This window comes from Montipora foliosa, chromosome 7 (assembly GCF_036669935.1).
Source record: "Montipora foliosa isolate CH-2021 chromosome 7, ASM3666993v2, whole genome shotgun sequence".
NCBI lineage: Eukaryota > Metazoa > Cnidaria > Anthozoa > Scleractinia > Acroporidae > Montipora > Montipora foliosa.
In genome coordinates this window covers 13,803,150-13,815,298 of record NC_090875.1, presented here as the reverse complement: position 1 = coordinate 13,815,298, position 12,149 = coordinate 13,803,150, and the positions used below count along the sequence as shown (strand labels likewise).

Sequence of the window (12,149 nt, the reverse complement as noted above, 5' to 3'; positions counted from 1 at the left end):
TCAGGAATGCACGGAAACATGTTGAACGAGCTCCTGGGCGCTCTTAAGGTGTTCCGTGGGTAAACAAATTCCATTTGCGTGACAAACGGCTGGTATAAGGCTAAATCTTATTGGTTGAAACGCTCTCCGTATTAAGAGTTTACTGGTGAAGTTAGCAAACATGATCACGCATTCCTGGAAGCACGTCGGTTTTCATGGTGCCTCACAAACTCTTTGTGCCTAACTTCCTATAATGACAACATTTCTCCGAGAAAATTAAGGTAAGAAAAAAAGTTTCACTGATCATTGGAGCGCACACACTCGACTACATAATGAGCCAATCAACGCGAAAATCCAACACCCCCCTCCCCTCCTCAGGGCAAACCTTGGATCGTTCAATGGTGTTCAAATGCCCTACCCTAGACAGCTGCCCCCTAAACGTACGTGGCCCTCCAAGTCTCCTTCGATTACTACCGTATTAAAAAAGAGGATGAACTTAAGAGACCGGCTTAAGAAGAAAGCTATTAAAACCATAGATCCATCCACATGGAGCCAGTTTCGAAAAACGAAAAACCAAGTAAATCGTGAAATCAAGTATGCTAAAAGAGCCTGCTATAATATGTCTTTTAAAAGAGGTGCTGAAGATCAACGCAAAACTTGGAAAGCGCTTAACGAACTAACATCTCGCAAGTGAAATCAAAACTGTCATAAATACAATACTACCGCGGGCACAAAATCGAAAAGTCAAGTAGACGTTGCTGAATTATTAAATACTTTCTTTCACTGAAATTGAACCTAACCTTAGTCGTTATGTTGAGAATGTTGAGACCTATGAAGAATTTCTTTGTGCAACTGACAAGGAGTTTGCCTTTGAGCAAACAACATCGGCACATATTTTTTCCCTGCTCTCAAAAGTCTAAGGCTACAGGACTAGATAATATTTCAGCTAAATTATTAAGGGAGGAGTGCCCTCATTTAATTGCAGAAACTGTTAGCAAAATTGAAATTCTATAGAATATATATGTGTTACGAGTTCGAATGTTTTGAGGAAAGGTAGTTTGCAGACTAAACTGAACGCAGGGTTGTCGGAACAACAACAAGAAGATTTATTCCAAAAATGAACGTAGTTTCCACGAAGTAAACTCTAAATAACACGTACTCGATAAACTTACACGGCCTCCGCCAACTTGAATAAACACAGCTTCTGTCACACTTGACTAAACACGGCCAACGCCAACTCTCTTCGCTTGTGAAAAACTAGTTAGAAAAACACTCCGCTTGGACTCGTCTACTTATATACTCTGACAATAAACTTCTAGAACTTTCTAAATTAGTAATGAGTCTAATTATAGAAAGATTACAAAACACACCGATTTAGAAACGCTTACGTACAAACCTAAATATAAACAAACTACGAACTCTCGCGAAGCTTCTAGACAGTAACGCTAGTCACGCAATGCTATTCATCGTAACAATATGCAGTTTCTGTCAAAAATAGTTCGCATTATGTTCACTCAAACTTGTCTAATTAACTCTGTAAAGAACCTTACGCAATAAGATAACTTCGTATGTAGAAATAAGAAATCACATTTAATTTGTTTCATCTTCGCAAGACTACATCAAGATCAAATCGAAGGACAAGAGTTAAATGTTCAGTTCTTTGGGGGTCAAAATGCGCGTCCACGTGATGTAGTCGGATCCAGTTTTCCACAAACTCCTTTATGTCTACTCCAAACTCAGTTGAATGTGGTGTTCCCCAGGGAACAATTCTAGGCCTCACTTTTTCTATTATATATTAATGACCTGCCAAATTGTCTGTATTTTTCACAAGCTAGAATGTATGCAGATGACACCAGCCTTACCTTCGCTAGCGCAGATTTAAAACATATTGATGACTGTCTTAACTATGATTTCAAAAGGCTGCAAACATGGCTATCAGCCATTAAAAATGACCTTGAATTTAACAGAAACTGAGTTCACGTTACTTGCGTCGAGACAGAAGTTATCAACATTTCCTGAAAATTTCTTCTTTGCCCATCCAGTGAAGCAGGTGTCCTCTGCGAAATCTCTTGGTGTGCGTATCGACCAAAACGTGAAGTGGGAATGTCATATACAGAACATATTCCAAAAGACTGCTTTTGCATTGGGCACAATTAAACGGATACGACATCTTATACCCTTTAATATATTAATTAACGTACATGACAGCCTAGTCAGTTCAACCATATTTTAATTATTGTAGTACTGTCTGGGGCAACTGTGGCAGTTGCCTTTCTGAAAAGCTTCAGAAGCTCCAAAATCGTGCAGCTCTTGTTTTAATGTGTGCCAATTATGACTCTAATATCGACTAACTGTTCCGGGCACTGGGTTAGCTTAAACTAATTAAAAGTAACAAAGATTGGAATCGGCTGCTGTTGTGATGAATAAATCTTTACATGGGAAGACCCCTGAGTATCTGGGGGCTAGATTTGTGTTTCGAAACGACATAACATCATATCGATCAAGGAATGCTGAAAATAAATTGGTTCTTCCGCAGCCCAGCAACAATTATTTTAAGAAGACTTTCTCTTACAGCGGAGCCAGGTTGTGGAACAGCCTATCCAGTGACCTTCGTGCAGCTACATCTTTACATGATTTAAACTCAACCTACGTCACCACAGTTTTGAACGAGTCTTAACACGGCATCCTTGTAAAGAAGCTTTTAGTATTATATAAGTAAAGCATTTTAAGAAAACAACGACACCCTTGAGTTTGTAATACATGTTTAGATAGAAACTTCTGCCATCCTCAGGTAGTCCGAACACAAAGTGATGGAAGCTGAATTTATAATATATAGGAAATGCTAATGCAAAAAATTGTAACAGCGGAATGAAGTATATCGTGAAAGTGTGGGAATTAAGAAGATACTTTTACATTGAAGTGGTGTAATTTTTGACTGAGAGGGTTGTTTTCTCTGAATATGAATAGCCCTTTTTATATTGAGTTGAAAACTGGTGGAGGGGTGATCTAAAACACGAAAACGGGGTGTGACGATTTTCAGAATTCTGCAGATGTTTGAAAATGCGACAGGCCCTATAACTGGTTAAATGCTCCTTTACACCCGTGCCGGAAAAATGCCGGACCATTTCGCCGACGTATGTAAACTTGTAAACCACACGTGAATGGAGCCCACCAGGACTTTTAATATGTAGTGAAGAGTATTTTAGGCTAGTTAGTTTAGTTAGAGATATTTTGCTAATCTTTTATTATTTTATAATCTTTGCTGAAGGTTTTACTGTGTAGAAATAACAATACCATTACCATGTCTCTCTTCCCAGAGTCTCCTGGGTCCGAAACGCAAACTGGATCCCCATTCACACGCCCCCAATCTTTACGTCCCCCACTTCTCAAACCTCATTCGAAACCAAATCATACTATATAACCCAAAATAGTTTCCTTATCTCGGTAGCCCCGTAGGATCACATTCCACGCCTTCACCTTGTTATGGATCTCCCCTGCCACGAACATATTCGGATCCCGAAATTTCATTTCACTAACAGTCGAATACTCCCCCGATAAAACACTTTGAATGCTTTACACCACAACACCGACGTCAATCACCTCCTCTAGACTTGGCGCCAGGGTTCCCTCCGACTGAACCCACTGGATTTGTCGCTCCCCAGCCGATTGCTGCACCTTGGCAGGGAAAAAAACATACCTCCAGATCAATCATCGCTCTCAAATGGAAGCACAGAGAAACGGAACAGACAGAAACGAGTAAATACCGACTGGGAATTTGCACTAAGTCCACTTTCCCCGACCCAGGCTTAGGGAAGATTACTGACATGCATTGCCTGACAAGTCGAAGCAACAAGGGATGCTACCAATGACAACTGCTTGCGGCGTCATCTCCCAGGACCCAGGAATTAAAGTAGAATCTAACGTACATCCCGAAAACCCATACGAAAGACCCATCCACAAATCTCGAGGGCTCACACAGCCCTCCCCCCCCCCCCCCCCTCTTCAAATTTCACGTGCTCACTCAGATACCCCCAATCAAATCCATGGGCTCATACAACTAACTACCTCTCTTCACACAGATACCCATCTTCAAATCTGGACTGACACAGGGACCCCTTCAAAAATTCATGGGTTCACACAGCTACCTAGTTTCAAATTTCAATGGGCTCACACAGATACGCATGTTACACGTCAACTGCCACACACAGATACCCATCTTTAAATCCCATTGGGTTCACCCCGATACCCAACTCCAAATTTCATTGGGTTCACCCCGATATCCGTCTCAAATCATATAGGGCTCACACAGATATCCACCTACCAATCTAATGAGGTTCACGAATTAAGATACCCTCACGTACAGTAACCAGGATCAGAAGCTATCCGCTAACACCAGGGCGTAGGCGCCCAAAAACCAACTCGGACAACACGAAGTCAGACCGTTACAACTTTCTTACCAAACCCCAGGAAACCCCCTCGCTGATTTTATTCTTAAATGATCCTGCAAGGGCTAGATCAGATTTCCTTTTTGTGTACCATTCAGGGGCCTCTAACTGCCATTCATTTGAGGTCGGTAAGATGAGTACCAGTATTGTGCATGCAATTGGGATAGGAGCGGCTCAAAAACGGGAAGAAGCCATTAAAAAAGGAGCCTTCGGATTGCAATCGACTTCGGTCGGCCTCTTGTCTTGCATTCTTTTAGCACTGTTCCTTTTCATATATTCCTATTAAAGTTGACTATGGAGGCAATTATTACAATAAGGTGTTTTAAAAGAACGTTAATTTAGAGCCTACAATACTCGTCACATTTGTTGGAACACCCATCCCCGTTTCCCCCTTGCTCCAATGTTGATTTCCACAACTACTAGTAGTCGCCCGAAAAATGCTCACACAACATTGAATTGGGGGAAGGGGGATGTGGTATAAGCTACGATCTTGTAACACGATGATTCTGACCATTCGCTAAGTGTTCCAACTAAATATGTCTAGTATTGTAGGTATCGGAGAGGCTGAACATTTGCGCACGCATGCGCTGACGGAATGTTTGAAGACGAGAGGAGAAAAATATGCAGTACCTCCAGACGTGGCGCGGGAGCGTCGTACCAAACGAGTCATCCCGGGATTTCGGCCCGTGCGATCGCTTTTGGATGCAGTTGGCCATTCGCTGCTTTCTGCTACCGACCTTGCCTCTCGGTACGACATTGAGGGAGGGATATATGAGACAAACCCCACGCCTACTCACAGCTCCAAACCGCCCTTGTCATTACAATTTAACGTAAGATTTCGATGGCATATATAGTCAAGAGAAAAGTCATTTTATCTGTCATATGGTAAGCATTGGAGTCGCAGATTACAAAGTGCACGCATGCGCCCTGCCGAAGGTAACATACATGCATGCATAAAACTTTATTTCATCTCGAATTTCAGAATAATATCTTCGAGACATTACAGCTATTAAACATACATAGTATATACAGATACATAACTAAATATTAAATATTATTTAAAGATATATTAATCAAAACGAAATGCCGCTGTGCAACATCCGGCCCTGGATTGGTTTAAAACCAGTAAACTCAGTGGTACGGGAAAAATCAGGTAGCGCATTTCGCAACGTACTTAGTTAATACGTAAGAAAAAGAACTAAGACCATAACTGGTTGTTCTAGGTTTATTGAGGGACAGAATGTAATTTCCACGAAGATCATGCATAAAAAGAGAACGGGAGAGAAAACGTATTTTTCATATATACAGGACAAGCCTTTTCTTTCTTTAACTACTTTTATACAATAATATGAGGAAATTTTGAATGCGCTTATTGCATAGAGATGTAGAGTTTGACTTAAGTGGTACGTAAGAGGACAGGTAATCGCAAATATAAATCTCATTACTCTCTTATTTACATTATACCGTTTCTTTGACAAGAAATTACTAAAGGCCAGGCCGAATTTCCTATGATAAAAAGTCTACGTTATTCTCCTTAGTATCCGCCTAGAAATCTTCTTCTCGCTACTTTTTTCTCATTTGATGAGGACCAGTCTCCGCCTGCCTCCTTCATGCCCAAAAGGAATTCTGGGTAATTCGGCCGTTCCATGACAAGGGAAGACCCCCGATTCTCATTTCATAGATTTTCTTGTGAGTGTGGAGCCACCCAGTCCTACCGGCAAAATACAGCATCGATTGAAGTTTTTAGCTTTCAAAACCTGCTCAAATTGTATCGGTAGGTCCTTGAATTCGTCCACAGAAAGGCCAGAGAGACGACTTCACTGGTGCTGTGAGCCGCCATGTTTACAACAGAGCAATTTAGGTGTTACAGTCTGCATGAAATCATCTCTAACCTCTGTCTCGAGAAGACCAGACACGCACGGTTCTTACGTTACGTTTATGCCCTTTTGAATTAACCGAAATCTCAACTCCTTGTCAAAAGTTAACCAGCATCTTAATATTTTTGGTAGGCTACAATACTCGTCACATTTGTTGGAACACCCATCGCCGTTTCCCCCTTCCTAAATGGGGGAAGGGGGATGTGGTATAAGCTACGATCTTGTAACACGATGATTCTGACCATTCGCTAAGTGTTCCAACTAAATATGTCTAGTATTGTAGGAAACATTTCGAGTTGTCCTGATAGCCCAAAAGAGTTGAACCCACCCTGCACAGTTGAAGTAACAAATGAATAATCCTGATAATGGAAAAGCGATGACAAAGACAATCCATGGATTGTAATGACAATTTAATTCGTTTTATTTTCACCAGACGTTTTTCAAGAGAACAAGACGCCAATTAAGCGTTCACGTGGGATGCATTGATCAAAGCAAGCAACAGGCAGCGCCTGTAAATAAATATTCTAGAGTCTGTGACAATATTCCTTGCAAAAGTACACAAATATACAGATATGAAACTTTTGAGGCTCTCTCCCCTCACAATGTTGTTTACGCGCGGGTTTCTGAGCCCCTTTTGCAAAACAACTTTGTGGGAGGGCAAGGTATTGCAAAGTGTTTCAAAAATTGTGTTCGAGGGTGTAGTTTTCATTGATATCATCGGGTGCTTTGTCAGCTAAAACCTCTTCTTTCATTTTTACAGTTTAGACTAGTTGTAAATCAGTGTACATTATGATCTGTCATACAGACGAATAAGTTGGAGAGTGTGTTATTAAATGTATACCTGTTCTGGGAAAACGGTAAAAACAAAATAAGTAGAATAAACTGCAAATGTCATTCATATTGGGGTTCGAAATTTAAAGTTCTTGAAATTACAGACGAAAAATGGAAGTTGATATTTTCAAGTTATTTCCATTTCTTAAGGGAAAGATAAGCAAGGTAGTACAAAGAGGCACCTTAACTCATGGGAGAAAATATTCCGAAATGTCTTTTAAGTAAAGGTTAAGGTGACTCCTGTCGATCGCGAAAAAAGTATGTAGAAAGATCAAATATCGCGAGAAATATTGCTTTCGCCGGAAGTAGAAGTTCATTTTGATTGACAACATATGGAGACTATAGAAGTGCTTTTCTCGCCAAACATCCAGTAATTGTCTTTGCTCGCAAAAGTTTGAGATATTTGTATATAAAAGCATGTTATTTTACTTTTTTGTGGCGTTAAATCGTATTCTAAGAAATTATTAAGCAATGAAGACCCACAAGCCACGTGAATATCTGAAGTCTGGCGTTATTAATAGGAAAAAGAGGAAAAAAGAAAAAGAGAACATAGCCGAAGGATCAAAATGCGAAGCATTGTAGGCACATGGTAGATTAGCGCAATTAAGGCAAAGGATCATATTATCAGAAATGGCCTTCAGGTGAATAAATTATCGTAGCATCTGAAGAAAAATCAAGGGAACTCAAGATGTGCTAAATCAGGTTCGATCAGTACACTGCCAGTGAACAAGAATATACACACTTGCAGTGATAAAGTAATAAGACTAAGGGCATTTCCTGCATTTCCTGCATTTCCTGCATTTCCTGCATTAACCTGACTCTCTCCCTGTAAGGAACTAAGCGTCACTCATTTAAATTTTTGTTTTGTTCTGTTTTGATTTAATACGCAATATTGACAACGCAATGTAACGAAGTTTGTAAGATCGCGCGCGCTTTAAATTCAACGGCGATTTCAAAATATGTAACACTGAAGATGACGGATGTACCGTCGAAACATGTCTGGAAAATTAAAGAAAGTTGTTATGTTTATACGAATATTTCCTGTAGTCTTCTTAAATCATGACGCGGAAAATACAACGATTCACATAACCAGCCCGCATGCTCATATCGCCTTCTCCATTTGTTTGCGATGGTTTTTGCGCACATGCCACATTGGGGTTTTTTTGAGAGCTTTTGCATTTGTCCGCTTCCACTTTTTCTCTGCTACTGCTGCTGCTGCTGCTGCTGCTGTGTTTGATGAAATCGATTTGCGCGTCCTTTTTCTGTTTAGCATGAAGGCTGATCCGCTCCGAAAACATGCGTCAAAAATCCAAAGAGTATTAGTCACAAAGAAGCTGAAGGAACGCTGGAACTTGTGAGAGATCGACAGCTGTGACAGGAAAAAGAGTGGCGTCCTCTGGTTGGCCAATTATGGAGAAAGGTGTCGGGGCGAAGTTTGTTCGTCTGACACAAAACGCTTTCGTTGAGACTATATTTTCCTAGACATTGATTTTTACCTTGAAGATAACGATGTAAAGATTACAACTCAAACACGCTTTGCTTGCATGACTGCAATCAATTTTGACTGTAGCTAGATAAACCCTACCTATTTCCAACAAACCCGCTTTGGGGAATTCTACAATTCGAAAAATGTTTTTCCATTAGAGCATTTTCCACGCGGTTGTTCAAAGATTTCAGTTAGCGCTTTCGATAGTGCTCTAGTGTAATGCAATCGAATCAAGGACAGCCCCGACAAGATTTTCAACTTTCTGAGTGACATACTTAATGAAAGAAGCAAGTTGCCGAGATATGAACTTCCCATTGAGTTGGAATTCGTACCTTCGCGTTTCAACTTAAGAAAAAAAAAAACATATCGTGTTCTTCAATAATAAATGAAGTATTCCAGCAGCCACATATAATACAAAAGTTGGGATATCGGAAAGCACTACATCCGTTTAACTAAAGACACCCTGAAGGTACACGGTAACCTTAAGAATGTATTTTGTGTTGGTGTCAGTTAATTGTGCGAATTTACGAAAATAATTTGAATTTCTAATTTTGAAAAATTGAAATATTTTACCAGTTAGTTAATATGAAGAGTTTATCCAATTAAACAGGAATTACAACCTAAATTTTCGCGGGATCATTCGGTGCCATTTGTACGACGGTAGTTCAGTTGACACGTCGTGTGACCCAATAAAAGCTCCCACAAAACTCCAAATACGTTTCATGAGATATACTTATCATGGCTTAGGTAACCTCCTTTGGGTGTTATGTGACACTGTCACAATGCTTCATTAGCGGGGCGTCATTCGAGTCATACGACCGCCTCTTCGCCCTCTAAATTAAGTACCCAATGGCTGAATTCGATTAGTATTTTCAACTATTGGCTTGTCATGTTTTGTATTTACATTATATTAGCTTATGTCCAGATTATTGTGGACTTATTGCTATACACTGCGAGTTATTGTTCAGCTGTATTTTTAGTTTTTTTGTTATTTTGCGCAGACATTGTTGATGATTCTATGTACTTTTTGATAGAGACATAACAAAGAGGGTTATACACGGCTCGTGTTGACACACCCCATAAGTGGTTGCTTCTTCCACGATAAATGTTTTATATTTGGTTGAGCGGGGCAGCGAATTAGAATATAAACGACGATATGAAAGCTGTAACAAGTACTAATGGCTTTAATAGAAATCAACACTTCGCCTTTAGTGAAACCAGTCGATCGACAGTAGAAATTCTTTCGTGTATCTCCGATCTCGGAAAACAGACGAAGAGAACAAAAAAAGTGACAATGACCATGGCATGTAGATGACGTAGAGTAAACATGTGGCCACTAGAAGGTGCCGTTATAATTTTCTGTTAATTTACACGTTCCACACCCCTACAGAAACTAGCCAATGACAACAAACATTACAATTTGTGGATTCGATGAAAAACAAACGGTCCCCATTTTATAACGTGATCTGCCCTGCGGGGAGCATCCTACCTAATTAAGTGGACAAGAATAGGTGGGATTTGCAACTTTCCTCAGCGTTTATTAGCGAGTCTATCGATATTAGCCGCTCAGTCAGACCTAAAACCTCTACATTTACAATTTCATAATCGACCTGTTGTTGAGGACATCAAATAATACACTATTTTGCAATCAAGCGAGCGATTAGTCTACGTTTGATGTTCAAGACACGACAATTAAGTTAGGCAAAAAGTAAATGAACTTCATCACAATTAAAAAGATGCCGGCGCAGCAAAGTCAAAGATGATCACAGCTTTACTTGTCAAAAAAAAGGACCGAAAGAAGACCTCTATTAAAGAATTCAACACAACGTTCACTTCGCACACAGATTTGGTAAATTTTAGTCGGAGTGTAACGTTTGGCACTTCTCACATTGGCACTTGTTTCATCGCCACAAAGAGGCCCTTCAATGAAATCGGCATTTAAATTCCGTTTAAACTCATCGTCGGCCTTCCCATTCCTGAATGTGCTCACTATCTCCTGCCATCTCTCAGATCGCATTTCCTTCTCGTATTCTGTTAAATCTGAACCATTCAGGCCACGATCTGTTAAATTTAAACCCCTTAGATCACTATCCCTTAAGTCCTGTTCCTTATTTTGAAAATGAGTACAGTAGAACAAGGGGGTCTTTGTCTACTCCATTTTACGTTGGGCCAAACGTCATGAAGTTTGTCGGTAAGACAAAATCCGTCACCATCGCTAAAGTCCTTCTTTTTCTTTCCTCCGCTCAAGTCAATTCCATCCTCGATGATGTGCATAGCATGCGCAGCGATTGTTCCATGGTAAAATACCTCGTATTGGTCTCATGGCTTCGGAAATTTATGGACGTCCAGGATATAACACTTGTTCGTCCGTCCTGCTTCATTAAAGTTAATAACGTGTACCGGCAGCCTTCTTCGTACATCAGAATGTTCAGGTTCTGTAGCAAACCATGCATTTATAGTCCTCTTCTGGTATGGAAAATACTCCTGCTTTTTCAGTGCCGGGCGCTGCAAGTGGCGCCACATTCGCGACCATAAGTTGTGTCCACCATCTTACAGATGCTAACAGGCTCTGTGCTGTTTGTTGGTTATCATCGCCAGCATCGTGAATCTTCAACCAAATCTTCCACAATTCTCCGACAATCAAGCCTACATCGGATGCAGCCATCATATCACTGTCACTAGGTCATTAACGGTCTACTTTGCCCGTAGACGTGAATTTAGAAAAGTAGACGATGGAAAACCAACCCAGGAGTACGAAAGTAACTTCAATCTTTTGGAGAATCTAAAGCTTGATTTGTTTTGAAAAGCCCACTGCTCGGGGTTATCACACTACCATTTTCTAGTGCAAAAATTTTAATTTATTCTAAAGCTTTAATTGGTAAAAGTTTCCCACTTCTGGTCTTCACGCTTCGGTTTATCATAAACTTAAGTTTATAAAATTCACAGCACTCAACGATACCGAGATCTGCGTCTCATTTCCTCCAAAATTTTAGCAGATGTTGTATTGTACTGCTTTTCTTTTTTATTTCGTCTCAAATGGATTTTAAGAGAGTCGTACTGTTAGCCACAACGTTCTCACCACATTTGGCCGTCACACATTCGTCACTAACCATGATTACATTACTTCAAGATCCATTAGATGGTGTTGAACAATATCAATATCGATATCAGTAGCAGGTCGACTAGAAGCATCGATGTTTTATTGGTATAAATATTTACATTAATTTCACAGTTGTCGCATGAAGAGTAATGAATCGGCACGAATCCTATTGGTTGTGGGATCCTGCCTATTTCTGATAACTTTCTTATTTCATATAGCCCTAAAAGCTTTAGAACAGCGGTCCGCAAAAAGCAAATTTTCAGGTCTGCAAAGTTCTGCGTGTTTTCCACTCACATTCCGGAACCTAAATTTCGTCCTCACGAACGCACTTCATTATAAATGATGTTTGAAAATAAAATGTGTGGCTGAAACAGAGGTGAAAATTAGTGGCTGAAACGAAACTCACATCAACCAAACAGCAAATTGACTGT

At 40.2% G+C, this 12,149-nt stretch overlaps 1 pseudogene; it reads right to left on the bottom strand.

Moving 5' to 3' along the window:
• Positions 1 to 9,788: 9,788 nt before the first annotated feature.
• Positions 9,789 to 11,016, bottom strand: LOC138010712 (uncharacterized; annotated as a pseudogene).
• Between the last annotated feature and the right edge of the window lie 1,133 nt (positions 11,017 to 12,149).